Source organism: Mauremys mutica, chromosome 1 (genome assembly GCF_020497125.1).
Source record: "Mauremys mutica isolate MM-2020 ecotype Southern chromosome 1, ASM2049712v1, whole genome shotgun sequence".
NCBI lineage: Eukaryota > Metazoa > Chordata > Testudines > Geoemydidae > Mauremys > Mauremys mutica.
The window spans coordinates 85,219,283-85,234,383 of record NC_059072.1 but is presented as its reverse complement, the minus strand read 5'-3'; positions in this window follow the sequence as shown (position 1 = coordinate 85,234,383).

Sequence of the window (15,101 nt, the reverse complement as noted above, 5' to 3'; positions counted from 1 at the left end):
GTTTCGCAAGGGAGTTCTCCAGGTGAAAGAGGAGCAAATACAGCATCTGTGGGGTAAGTGACTGTCTGTAGTGTGTGTTTGTTTGTGTTTGGGGGTTACGTGCTGTGTGCTGAGCTTGTGTTTGTCAGTTTGTTTGTTTGGTTGGTTGTTTGAGGGACCGTGTGCTCTGGCTGGCAGTTGGAGCCAGGTTTGAAAGCTCGAAGCCTCTGGTAATTGGCTGAGCCTTAATCAGTGGGCGGGGCATTCACTCAGGCCAGGGCTTTATAAAGCCGCGCACAAGCGACCAGGGGCTGCTAACAGGGATTTTTGCAAGGGAGTTTAGAAGGGGAGTGGGAAGGGAGTGGGAGTCCCTTGCCAGCCCTAACCCCTTCCCTGTGGTCCCCCTAAAACCTATACACCGAACCACATTTCAAAACCCCTTTCTGTAAACCACCCTTCCATTAACTAGGAGATAATGCAGGCAGAAGCCCAGCAGCAGAGTGGGGGCTATCCAGTTTATTGCGCTGAGTGTTGCATGTATGATTACCTGCCCTGTGGGTGGGTGGCATATGTGTGCAGTCGGTGCAAGGAGCTCCTGGCCCTCAGAGACCATGTACGGACTTTGGAGGCCAGGGTGGCGGAACTGGAGGAGCTAAGAAAGGCAGAGAGGTATGTTGATGGGGCTTTCTGGGACACTGTAGAATTGTCCCACCTCCGCTCAGACAGCCCCTGTGCTGTTGAGGAGGATGAACGGCCCAGGGAAGTAGAGCAGTCAATGGGAGCAGAGGGAAACCTTCCCGTAGTTGGGACCCTCCTTCCAGATGGTGCTGGGGTTGCCTCTCGCACTGAGGTTGCCTCTCCGGGGGAGGGAACTCCAGTTTCTAGGAAAAGGCAGGTGTTAGTAATGGGAGATTCGATTATTAGAAACGTAGATAGCTGGGTTTGTGATGACTGGGAGAACCGTATGGTGACTTGCCTGCCTGGTGCGAAGGTTGCGGATCTCTCGAGGCATCTAGACAGACTTATGTGTAGTGCTGGGGAGGAGCCGGTGGTCGTGGTACATGTAGGTACCAATGACATAGGGAAGGGTAGGAGAGATGTCCTGGAAGCCAAATTTAGGCTGCTAGGGAAGAGACTGAAATCCAGGACCTCTATGGTGGCATTCTCAGAAATGCTCCCAGTTCCACACGCAGGGCCAGGTAGGCAGGCAGATCTTCAGAGTCTCAATGCGTGGATGAGACGATGGTGTAGAGAGGAGGGGTTCACGTTCATTAGGAACATAAGTTATTTACTTATTCCCATAATACAAGAACTAGGGGTCACCAAATGAAATTAATAGGCAGCAGGTTTAAAACAAATAAAAGGAAGTTCTTCTTCACGCAGCGCACAGTCAACTTGTGGAACTCCTTACCTGAGGAGGTTGTGAAGGCTAGGACTATAACAATGTTTAAAAGGGGACTGGATAAATTCATGGTGGCTAAGTCCATAAATGGCTATTAGCCAGGATGGGTAAGAATGGTGTCCCTAGCCTCTGTTCGTCAGAGGATGGAGATGGATGGCAGGAGAGAGATCACTTGATCATTGCCTGTTACGTTCACTCCCTCTGGGGCACCTGGCATTGGCCACTGTCGGTAGACAGATACCGGGCTAGATGGACCTTTGGTCTGACCCGGTACGGCCGTTCTTATGTTCTTATGTTATGTTCTTATGTTCTTAACAGATCCGTAGCAGAGGGAAAGCAGGCTAGGAAGTGGAATACAGATAAGGACCATACATCCATAGGCACAAACTCAGTGAGGAACCCTGTAGTCAGGTACTTGCTTCCCTCTGGGAGTGTCCAGGTTTGTTGACCTATGAGGCATGCTGCAAGGTATATGTTCTCAGAGTTCTGAAAAAGTGGTGGGTTGAATAAAAGTATGCTACCAGAATAAAAGTGGTCCTGTGTCAGCTAGAGGTATGCAGCAAGACTGCAGGCAGAAGAGGTAGGGAGGGGCCCCCACTTTCTCTGGCCCAGGGTCACACAAAACCCTAATCCGCCTCTAATTAATATTAAAACTGGAAAAATAAAAGGCCTGAAATCTGTTAAAGAGAAGATACATCTCCTTTTCAAAATATACACTAAAAGATATGTGGTAAGAGAACGTTTCTGGTGTAGAAGGATTACATTTCTGTGATTCCCATTTCTATTTTCAATTTACACTCATTTTAGAGACTATAAAGAATAATTTAGCTCATCTTTACAGTCACTTTCATGGCGTGACTGGTAGAAAAATTGTAGATATGTTTCATTAAAAATTTCTAAAATTTTCAGCAAAAAAACCCCCAATCACTAAGAAATAAAAATTCAGTTTTCAGTTCAGTCATTCCCTTACTCTGTCACTTTTAAGAGGCAAAATGGAAAAGGGACTCCAGGTGGAAAAAAGTCCAAATTTGACTGCAAAGAGTTACAAATGAATCTCACTAAACCTGGTGACTGGGTAACAAAATGCCAGATGAAATTCAGTGTTGATAAATGAAAAAGTAATGTACATTGGAAAACATAATCCCAACTAAACATACAAAATGATGGGATCTAAATTAGCTGTTATCACACAAGGAAAATGCAGGTTGGAGTCATCTTGGATAGTTATCTGAAAACATCTGCTCAATGTGCAGTGGCAGTCAAAAAAGCAAACAGAATGTTAGGAACTATTAGTAAAGGAATAGATAATAAGACAGAAAATATTATAAGGTGACTATACAAAATCCATGATACACCCACATCTTGAATACTGCATGCAATTCTGGTTGCTCCATCTAAAAAAAAAGATATATTAGAACTGGAAAAGGTACAGAGAAGGATAACAAAAATGATTAGCGGCATAGAACAGCTTCCATACAAGGAGAGATTAAAAAGACTGGGACTGTTCAGCTTGGAAAAAGAGGTGACTAAGGGGGGTTATGACAGAAGTCTATAAAATCATGAATGGTGTGGAGAAAATACACAGGGAAGTGTTATTTACCCCTTCACATAACACAAGAACCAAAGAAATTAATAGGCAGCAGGTTAAAACTATAAGGAAGTACTTCTTCACACAACAGACAGTCAACCTGTGGAACTTGTTGCCAAGGGATGTTGTGAAAGCCAAAAGTATAACTGGATTCAAAAAAGAATTAGTGAAGTTTACGGAGGATAGGCCCCTCAACGGCTAGTAGCCAAGATGGTCAGGGAAGCAACCCCATGCTTTGGCTGTCCCTAAACTTCAGACTGCCAGAAACTGAGACTGGACACCAGGGGATGAATCACTCAATAGTTGCCCTGTTCTGGCACTGGCCAATGTTCAGTGGAAGACAGGATACTGAGCTAGATGGACCATTAATATGACCTAGTGTCATTCTTATGTCTAAAGAGAAAGGGCGACAAACAAAAACATCAATTTAGTTTTCTATGTTTGTTTTTGTTTAGAAAAGTTCAAAGTCAAATACTTTCCTGAAAATATTTTATTTTGAAAAAGGCTATTTTTTTCATTTTAAAAAGCTTTATATTTATAATTTTAACGAACTCTACTGATTATGTAAACTCTAACTCTTTGCTCATCCTATCTATATGAACCTATTGCTACTTCTTAATAATAGTAATGGTAAGCACAATAAATATTTTCTACATTCTGTGAATTATAGTTGCTTTGGTAACACCTGTTATAGTTTAGTTTGCAAAGTAAGTTCCACTATACCCCCATTTTCGGGTTTCTAGGAGATTTAACACTTGTGGGCTGTAATTTCTCCTTGATTCTTTTTCTGAGCAAAAATAGATTAGTTACCAAAAAAAACCCCAAAAATAAAACAAAACAAAAAAACTAAATTACCTTAATTTTTCTCCACTGTAAACAAAATTCTAAGCTGATTCTTTCAGGCTTTCCTTGAACAGGGCAACAGAAAAAATGGACCAATTAACTATTTTCCCATTGTGGACTACTACATTTTCTTTGTGTGGAAGTAGAATATATTTAAAAGCAAAAACGTATTAGCAAATTGGAAATATTTTCTGAGCTGCAAGATCTAAGGCGGGGTTGGCAACCTTTCAGAAGTAATGAGCTGAGTCTTCATTTATTCACTCTAATTTAAGGTTTCTCGTGCCAGTAATACATTTTAACATTTTTAGAAGGTCTCTTTCTAGAAGTCTATAATATATAACTAAACTATTGTTGTATGTAAAGTAAATAAGGTTTTTAAAATGTTTAAGAAGCTTCATTTAAATTAAATTAAACAAAATCAGTGCCACTGAAAATCAGCCCACGTGCTGCCTTTGGCACACGTGCCATAGGTTGCCTACCCCAATCTAAGGTTTTCTATTATTTTTTTCTGATTTTAATTGTTCAGCATTAATGTTGAATTATTTTGTTTGTTTTTGGATTTTTTGCATTTAATATGGAAATAGGTTCAAACAGCTGAGCTTTGATTTTGGTTTTGACAAATAAAATTAAGCTTAAGCCCTCATCCTGTAACTTTCAGCTTGCAGGTGAATCACTACACCTGCATGGGACTCCACTATTGGCATAGGGCTCTACTTGGGTGTAGCAATCATGCCGTGTGCAAGAAGCTGCAGCTTTGGAGCCTTCATTTTTTTGCCTTTCCACTAATAATAAACAGACTCTCACGGGGGTTTGGTTTTTGATTTGCATCTGAGAAAAATGTGGATTATTTTACACTTCCCAGTTTATGGTGCTCGTTTATCACTATCATGCTAAAAAAATCCCCTGAGTTGGTCTTGCCCTGCATGCAAGGAAAATAGTACTAAAAAACATGAAAACCTCAGGCTCTTCATTACATTTCTGCATGCTGTTTAAGACCAAGTAATAAACCAGCCTGCCACACTGCCAAAATACACACTAAATTACGCAGTTAGCTTTGAGACCTACTGAAGAAAAGCACTATATAAAAGCTAGGTATTATAATAAAAAAACACACACATATTCATCCCTTTGCAGATCTTAATTTTCTACTACAGTTTGGTTCTTTCAGATCACAAACCATCTAACCTTTGAATTCTTAATCCAGAGTTGTCATAATTTCAATTCTCCCCTCCCCCAGGCTTTAGTACCACAAAATCTGCTGTCTCAGAGACAATTTTCTCTCTACATTACTAATATCCAGAGGCCTTCAGGTTCCATGTTACCAAGAATTTCTCACATTTCTAGAACTATAACTAACTATATCATTATTTGTCAGAAGTACCGTCTCATATATTCAGGAAACATCTGCCTAGAAGATAAATGCATCTATGACTATATAGCGGTTAAAAGTGGTGATTGCTCCAATTCTGTTTCTCGTTCTGTTTCAAATAATAATGACTTTCTGTCTGCACCTTTAAATTAGGATTTCTGGATACCCTGAAGATTTAAAAAACAGGTGAGACACAAATTTATTAGTCTGGGTTCCCATCACTGTCCTGGATTAATAAGAGACTTCTCTTACAATAAACTCTCTCATTATTTTTCACTTTTCTTCTGTCCTTCCCTGTCTATTCTATAACACTGTACCTTCTTTTTCAGCCTCATTCTTTATTCACTTTCTATTTTAGTCCACTTTCTATTTGCCAGTAAGTATCACTCCATTATTTCAGAATGTGGGCTTTTGCTCTTTGATCCCTCTGTCTCCTTGATTTAGAATATTGGCTAACTGTAATTCTCAAACCTATTTTCTCTTTTTTCTTTAGATATTGCTCTTCAATTTCTGTTATTAATCTCATATTGTTCAGCTACAGTACTATCTCGGCAACATTCAGCTAATTAGAAATAATTAGTTAAAAATAAACATATATTTATACAGTATATCAATTTAAATCCATAATGCATCTACATAAAATATATACAGTCAGTCAGTCTATTAAATGTTTGACTTAATGAAGACTAGTAATTCAATTAAAATAACTACATAATAAGGAAAACAGTAAGACTATATAGTATACAATTACTGAATTTAGTCTCCTTTGCACTACATTATTTCTGTCACCTGGAAACTAATTAGCACAACATAATCACATACTTCCTGTCTAGTAAACATACAAGTCTCATAGGAACAAATGATTTGTATCATGAATCACTAGCCACTGCTTATTTGTAATTATCATATAAATGAGGTGCTTTAGGTTGACCTCCGATTCCCCAGTCCTTGTCTGAGGCAGAGAAGATACACTAGTTATGCAAAAACTTGAGGCAATTTAAATTACTTATTTAGCCCCATGTAATATTTTTTGTTTTGTACAAATTGCTCTAAAAGTAGAATTAATAAATGTAAGGGTAATTTTGAAGATAAGCACAACAGGGTCCAGATGTTTGACTAGATTTTCTAAGCACTATGGTAATACAAATTTAATAAATAATAATAATAATAATAATATATTCAAGAAAAATGAAAAAGTGAAGTTATAGAAATGAAGTCTCATAGGTATCTGCTGTGTTATTACATAAAATCCTAGTAAGTTAATGCAACCACTAGATGAATGAAGACTGAATACTTAATCAATAGCTACCTTACATCAGACAAGTTAACACCTCATACATAATTTTTCACGGTAAACATTTTGCTTGCAATTTTATGAGCAAGTAAGGTTTACCAGCAACATCAGTTTGGGCAGGTCATCAAGTGTGGTATTTTGCCTCCAGCACAGCCCCTTACCTGAAGCAAGGACCAATTAATAAGATTTTAGATAGGATAATAGGATTTTAAGAATCGCAGCCATCCCTGTATAGTTGATACCACAGCTGACAATAAGCTAGACAGGGAGCAAAGTAGAAGACAGCAATACCAGGCATCCCACTCACAACTGATTGCTGTTGTGACCACCAGTCTTAGACCCCAGAGGGAAGGAATAGGTCATCCCCTAGACCCCTGCCTCGGACGTCAAGCCTTACCCCTAATGCAGGTTGTACTTTGACAAGGAAAGGAGAGAGTAGAGCAACAATCTAAAATGCCTCATTGGCCACCCACTGGCTGGAGCAGAGCAATAAGGAGGAGAAGCCACAAAAAGATGTTCACCTTGGAACAGAGGTGAAAGCAAGCCAGTCCGGTCTGCCGTACAGGTAAGAAAGTGGCCGCTGGTACACAGCTGACCATACCGGCAGGGCTGCTGATGGGGATGGAGGCAAAAGCAAAAGGAGCGGCTGCCTTGGGGCCCGGCAATTTAAAAGGGCCCGGGGCTCCCAGCAGCGGCTGGAGCCCTGGGCCCTTTAAATCGTTGCCAGAGCCCCAGGGCTGCCAGCCGCTGATGCCGCTACCCCGGGGCTCCGGCAACGATTTAAAGGGCCCAGGGCTCTGGCCGCTGCCACAGTAGCTCCCAGTCACTGTTGCTGCTACCGTGTCAGCAGCTGGAACCCCGGGCCCTTTAAATTGTCACCGGAACACTGGGTCGTGTGGGCTGGGCAACACGGATGGGCTGGCTGAGGAAATATGGCCTCAGCCCCGCCCCTTCGGCCTGAGGTCCCACCCCTTCTGGGGGCCAGAGCTGCCACCCACCACCTTGCCCAGGACCCCAGCCGCCCTGCATACCAATAAGTCTGTTAAGTTACTTTCACCGCTGCCTGGGAGTGACCCAAGTCCAAAGGATAGACAGGCAAGTGACCAATCTTCATGCATACAGCAATTTGGCCATATGACTGCCCATGCCAGACTGCCTGGAGGACCCCGTTAGAAGCACTGGGAGAACACTGCGCTCAGCAGCAGGACTAGATACACCATATTATCCAGCTCCAGACAGGGAGAGCCTATACAGAAAGGATGGGCTCCACCTAAACTAAAATGGAACCAGATTGCTGGCATTTAAAATTGAAAAGGTTGTAGAGCAGTTTTAAAACTAAGGGGCGGGGGAAAGCCGACAGGTGTGGAGGAGCACATGGGTTGGACAGAGACATCCCTTAGGGGAGGATTTATTAATGGAGATTCTCTCTGTCTTAGTAAGGAGGAAAGGATGGAAGATGATAAAATACAGGTAGGACCTGATGAGAAACAGTTAAATGAAAAAGAATCCCATTCAATTACATCATGTAATGGCAGACAGCTAAAGTGTGACAAATTTTACAGTACTTATATACAAATGCCAGAAGTCTAAATAATAAGATGGGTGAACTAGAGTGCCTCATATTAAATGAGCAGCAAAGAATCCTGTGGCACCTTATAGACTAACAGACGTTTTGCAGCATGAGCTTTCGTGGGTGAATACCCACTTCTTCGGATGTCTGCTTCTACAGAACCAGACTAACACGGCTACCCCTCTGATATTAAATGAGGATATTGATATAATAGGCATCACAGAAACTTGGTGGAATGAGTACTCAGAAGTGTCCTGCTTTAAACAAGAATGAGAGTGGGTGATGGAGAGAAAAAGCTCCCCTACACTCTCATCCACAGCATGGGAGGCTCTGGAAGGTGTGAAGTGGCACATTCATCTCAATGTGATGTTCTCAGATGAATAAGAATACCTCATGGAGCTGAATACAACCTGGAACAATAGCTCAGACTGTTCCATCCATCTCCCATCCTCCTCCTGATGGCTTTAGATCCTGTGATATGCATGAAGTATGCCCTTTCTCAGCTCCCCACACAAAGGAGCAGGACTTCCCCCACTCCAGCTCACATGGGGGTCAGGAAGGGAGCCTCAGACCCTCCCAAAAGGGCAAGCCTGCACCATAGAACCAGGCTGATATAAGGGGGAAGGGTTCAACTCCTGTATATGGGCGTGCGGGTGCACACACACACACACACACACACACACACACACACACACACAGAGCGAGAAGGGCTCAGACACCAAAAAAAGCAAGGTCCCCCATATCCCAGCTCATCTGGGGGGCAGAGAGGGAGCTGAGGCCTGCCCCAGAGGGGCAAAATCCCCACAGATCTGGACACACACACACAAGAGGGGAGAATGTGGGGCTAACAGGAGCCCCGGCCCTGCCCTGCCCCATTCTCACCAAGTCCCTTGGCCACTCACCCCCATGTCTTCCTTGCCAGTGTCCCACTTCTTCACTTCCCCTAACCGCCATGTGTCCCTCACCTGAGCCACTCCCTCTCCTGCCACACATCCCCATGTATCTGCCTCCTCATGGCCCCTCCCCTCACTGCCACCCCAAATCCCTCACACTGTATTCCCCTACTCCTCTGCCCCCTAATTATCCCCACTCTTAGGAAGCATTCTCATGTCTAATTTCCCCACAAAGATCTTGGGGTGAACTAACAGAGTTATGGGGTGCAGGGGAATGGGGCTCAGTGGCAGAGCTAAGGGTGCAGTGGGTTGAGGTGCACTAGCAGAGCTGGGGGTGCTGGGAGGCTACAGTGCACTAACAGAGCTGCCAGGAGCAACACCTCCATCACTTGAGCCCCAACCTTTCCCCCTCCCCATAATCCTCCTTCCCTCACTGTTGCCCCAAACCCCTCTCCCGCTATTCCCTCACTCCTCAGGCCCCTAACAGTCCTCCTGTCCCAGGAAGCATTCACATGTCTATTTTTTTCCCCCAATATACTTTGATTACATTCCCCACAAAATAAAATTGCCACTCATGACTCACAAATGATAGCAGCCTCCATCCACTCAGATCAAAATTCCTTTTATCATATGTGGGGGGGCTTCTGATTAAACTTCTCCTTAATTATACTAATTGAAGGGTGAGTTCACAGCCATCCAGGGGTCCGTGATTATTCATCCAGGACCTCTCAGTTTAACAGTAAAGTCAACACAAGAAAACCATTTTGGGGGGTGGACTAACCAGGAACCCCTTGACCAAATGATCCCCAACTTGGCACACTAATGCTATCCTGTGCACACCATGAGGCACACCAAATTACAAAGCAATCTGATTAACTATTCAGATTTTAGAGCACTCACAACAGTCTAGCTTAAAGTAAATAAAATGGTGTGAATGGACATCCTCTAGCCATTTTTCTGTATTGGTGCATGTGCACTGTAAAAATACACTTTTTAAAAAATACTGATCTCAGCTTGGATCCCCCAAATATTTAGTGGGTTTCATGCACTACCTAGAGTAAAATTCAACAGATTGAAACCATTTCGACTTGCATCTCCATCTTGCATCTCTAGCTCTGCACACAAAAAAAAAGAAAAAGAAAAAGAAAAAAAACACACCTAGCAACTTTTTTTTAAAATGGCTATTATGGGGGGAGGGGGTATTTATATCTCCAGAATCCCTGATTCAAGTGACTCCATATCTGGATCACTAACCCTTTCCTGCACCCTCCTGAAGCACAGGCAATTTCAAAGAAATCCAACTAAGCAATTCAATTTTAGAAGACTTAGAAAGGTCAAGCTTTAAACACATGTGATGCAGCCTCACCTCCAGGGGCAATGCCATGCCAATCTCAGCTGGATATAATACCAAGGCCTTCTGCAGTGGGGGCCAAAATGGCACTGCTCACTAAACGTTTGTGAGAGCGGGTGGCACTGTAATTGTCTCTCACACACTAGTGATCGGCAGGGTGAGTTCAAATGTGAGAAGACAGACCAAAAAAATCTTTTAAAAAAAAGATCACGTGATATTGGGGCCAGTTGCATGATTTTGGGAGGACCGATTTTTGAACTTTTGGGGTTGGCAATACTGTTTCCTTATTACAGCACAACGTGCAAAAGAACAGACTGTCCATGCTATAGCTTACTTGCCCTGTAATAATCAATTTGATTTAATTTCCCACTAATCTTTCCCTTTCCAGACTGAATAAACCTAATACTGTGTTATTCTTGGTATTTTTCGGTTGCTTACTTGTTTGGGGGTTTATTCCAAATCTCTCAAAGCATATTTCTTGCCACTCTCTAGGCAGCTAATTTGTTTTATTTTATCAACAACATTCCACTTTTATTTATCATGAAAGAAATTTCCACCTACCCTCATATCGTCAACTCCAACGTTCAAAATTCATGAAGCAGATCCCCCAAATCATGAGATTAAACAAAAACCTCATTAAATTTGCGCCAAACATTATATTGTTATTTGGTCTGTGATTTTTAAGTCCTCCTGCCTGCCCCCTCCTCCCCCAGACAGTGTGAGTGTGTTGCAATGCTCCCAGATATATTAAAGTGACTTTGGCAACAGCTTCTGTAGTTTCATTCGCATATCTCCTCATCCCCCTGCCACCCATCAATTCTGTGACTCCAATTCTCTTTCAATTCTGCCCCCACATCAATTCTCCCTCCCTGCCTCACCTTGACTCCTCCCAAAACTCTTCACCCCCAACTCCCAGGCTTGTGGGGGGCTGCAGTGAGGTCTCCCTATCCTCTCCAGGAGAGGGACAGCAGCTCCAGGGGCTGTTCACCACCCTTCCTCATCACCCCCTATTTCCTCCCAGGCCAAGTGTTGCAGTGAGTGGGAGGGGAAGGAGAAGCAGCAGAGAGGAACTGCCCCATTATTCCCAGGAGCTGAGGGGTGATGAGGGAGCAGAGCCACCCTTAACTGCTGGGCTTTTCCTGCTCCCATCTCCCCTCCTGTGAAGATGGTGTCTATTCCTGAGGGAAGCGGAAGAGAGCATTGCCTGCTTCCTGCAGCAGCTCTGATTGGCTGCTCTCCCTCAGAAGGCGGGGCAGTTGGAAAGACAGCCTATAAGGGAGGGCTTCCCCCAGGCAGAGCTGAAATTCACAAGGGGACTGGAGCTTCTCATGTCATCCTGAGGCTGGCCTCGGCCCTGGCCAAACTCATGTGACTTGTGAAGAAATCATGAGAGCTGGCACACTGATACCACATTTTGATAGGGGCTTTTGTTTTTAAATGTCTCTGTGCCCCATTTTAAAGGAAATTTAATGCTTGGGAAAGGTGCCAGATTGGCCTCATTGTATAATGAAGACTCTACTTAGCCATAAAGGCCTAGCTGAAACAGCTGCTCTGGTTTCCCCATTCCACCTTAAATCCTTAGCCTCTTTGGGGAGACTGATATCTACCACTCTTAGTTGTCTTTCATTCTACAGGACAGCCCACATTTCAGCCATTTTCTTGTCTGCATCCTGCCATTCTGAATTGTCACCAGCAAGTCCAGCCCAAAGATGCCAAGACAGCCTCTAGACTCTTTCCTAGCCCTCTTTGAGACTGTTTTCAGCAGTTTGTGTGGTCTTCTCCTGCAGATGCACTAAGTGTTGTTCCTATGGCACTATATATGTCACTTTCTGAGCCAGAGACAAAGCATCTGGTGTCTAACCCTTCATTGCTCTCTCCCCCTGCCTGGAACAGCAGCAACAATCACTACCATCTCTGGCCAGTAAGGGAGGCAGATATTTGGAATGGAGTAAGGTTGGGAGAATAAGGGGAAGGACTGGAGACAATGTGTTTTATCCCACACTGCAGAGCTGGGAGACAGGCCGGCTGCTAATAAGGGCACCCTCAGAGATGAAGAATTGTGGCAATGTGGGCAGCTGTCATTAGAAACAAGACAGAGTCCACCAAACTCACTATACCTAGACCGCCTAGGGTTGCCAGCTTTCTAGTTGCACAAATCCGAACACCCTTGCCCTGCCCTGTCCCTTCTCCAAGATACCACCCCTACCCTGCCCCTTCTCTGAGGCCCCACCCCCACTCACTCCAGCCCCCCTCCCTCCATCGCTCACTCTCCCCCACCCTTGCTCACTTTCACTGGGCTGGGGCAGAGGATTGGGGTGCGGAAGGGCTTCAGCTGGGGGTGCAGGGCCAGAAATGAGGGTGCAGGAGAGGGCTCAGGACTGAGGCAGGGGGTTGGGGTACGGGAGGGGCTGTGGGATGCTGGTGCCGGGAAGGAGTTTGGGTGTGGGAGGGGTTCCACCCTGGGGCAGCGGGTTGAGGTACAGGTGGGTGTGCAGGGTCTGTGAGGGAGTTAGGGTGCAGTTCCAACCTAGGGAAGAGGGTTGGGGTGTGAGTGGGGGTGCAAGGTGTGGGGTCTGGGAGGGAGTTAGGCTTGAGGAGGGGGTTCTGACCTGGAGCAGGGGGCTTGGGGTGCAGGCTCCAGCCAGGCGGCACTTACCTCAGGCATCTCCCGGTTGGCGGTGCAGCGAGGCTAAGACAGGCTCCCAGCCTGCCCTGGCTACATGCTGCTCCTGGAAGTGGCCGGCATGTCCGGCCTCTAGGCAAATGCGCGGTCAGGCGGCTCTGCATTGTGCGTGCTTCCTGCACCTGCAGGCACTGCCCCCGTAGCTCCCATGACCCTGATTCCCAGCCAATGGGAGCTGCGCAGCCGGCGCTCAAGGTGGGAGCAGCGTGGGATATGCCGGCCGCTTCCAGAAGCTGCCCGGAGCCAGGGCAGGCAGGGAGCCTGCCTTAGTCTCACTGTGCTGCCGACTGGACTTTTAATGGCCTGGGGCCACCAGGGTTCCTTTTTGACTGGGTGTTCCGGTCCAAAACCAGATGCCTGGCAACCCTAAGACCACCATATTTCCCTGGATGTTGACTGCTCACCAGGGTCAGACTTATTTTCTTTAATCAGATTTAAACAATAGGAAATTAATGCCCAGGCAAAAAGCTGTAGGGGGAGGGAATGAGGTTTAGTGGATGAGGCACTGGACTGGAAGCCCACATGGAGACCTGGGTGCTATTCCTCGCTTTGCCATTGCCCTGCTGTGCCTCCTTGGGCAAGTCACTTTACTTCTCCGTGCCTCTTTTTCTACTTCCACCTTTTGTCTGTCTTGTCTATTTAGACAGCAGGTTCTTTGGGGGCAAGGATTGTCTTCCACTATGTGACTGGACTGTGCCAAGCACAATGAGGCTCTGATCTTGGTTGGGACCTCTTGTCACTACTGTAATACAAAAAATAATAAAAATAATAGATGCCCAGAAAATTATACAGTATAATATATTTGAACAATTGACTCACACCTGAAAAGCTCTGTATCCCAAAACTAATTCCCTGGGGGGAGGGGAATCCAGTGCTCCATAATGTACTCTTCCATACAGGTGAAAGCAATTGCATTATTTTCTGACCCAAAACTAGCAAAAATAGTGATTTTCTTATAGGCCAGTACACAAGCTTTCAAAGTCCAGGAGCTAAAGCAGAGACCATCTTGAGTGCATATCGTATGAGATCTGCAATGAGCAAGCACAGAATTTACAAAAGCTACATTTTATAAGATGTTCTTACAAGATTTACAAGCCTGTCTCTTAAAAGATGCACACTCAAAGCAGTGTCTTCTAGAACTCCCAAGCTAGGCAGTGCCCTGGGGATAAGCTTCCCAACCTACAGTAGAATCAGCAGTTTCTCTCCACCCAGGCCATACAAAAGACCTAACTAAACAGTGTGATTTTTCAGAGGTGTTGAGCACTAACCTTTCCCAGTGAGAAGGGTGTGCAGGGGTAGGCTCCATTAAGACACTCAGATAACTAAGTGACAATCACTACAGAAATATTCAAGATAAACAGACAACTAAACAAACATATGTAAGCCAGCTCCTCAAAGGTACGTGACATTTTTGCATTTCTTAGCTAAGAAGCGAGTAGACAAATATTAATGTTTTTATTTAAGTGAAGTCAGATTAATATGACTAAATTCCTGTTTACTAGGTATTAAGATACAGAAAATCAGAAAACTTTGTGTTCTGAGGAATTTACCAAATGAACAGTAAATATTCACCTGCTGCTAAGATCAGCTGATTGTTTTTAATTTAATCTAAATATAATTAAACAAAGAAATAAAGAGGAGATCAAGATTCCACTTACCAATTTGGAACCAAATAATTCAAACAATGTTTCACTCTAAAGTTGCAGCAGCATAAGAAAAAGTCAGTGCAAATCCTCTCTTTCATTTCTACACCAGTATTCATTTCTAGTTAACTAACCCAATCAACAACTTCAAGGAGAGTCACAATACTTTCATAAATCATTATAGAACAATATATTCAGGGGGAGTGGCTGTGCTTCCAGAAATTTCCACAAGTACATTATTGTAACATACACAAAGCAGTTGGCAAAGTAAACATGCTTCCAGTGGAACGAGCTGCTGAGTAAGTTCTAGCAGTCACTTTGTGTAATGGAATGTCAGTTAAATTTCTTAAAGGTGACTTGGACAGATTTTTTTTTTTGGTAATTGGATTTATGCTTGTTATTGTTTCTTGATGGTGTATAAAGAAGCCATAAAAGTTTTTGTGTGCTTGTCTTTTTACTTTAAATACATCAGTGTTGAATCTGGTC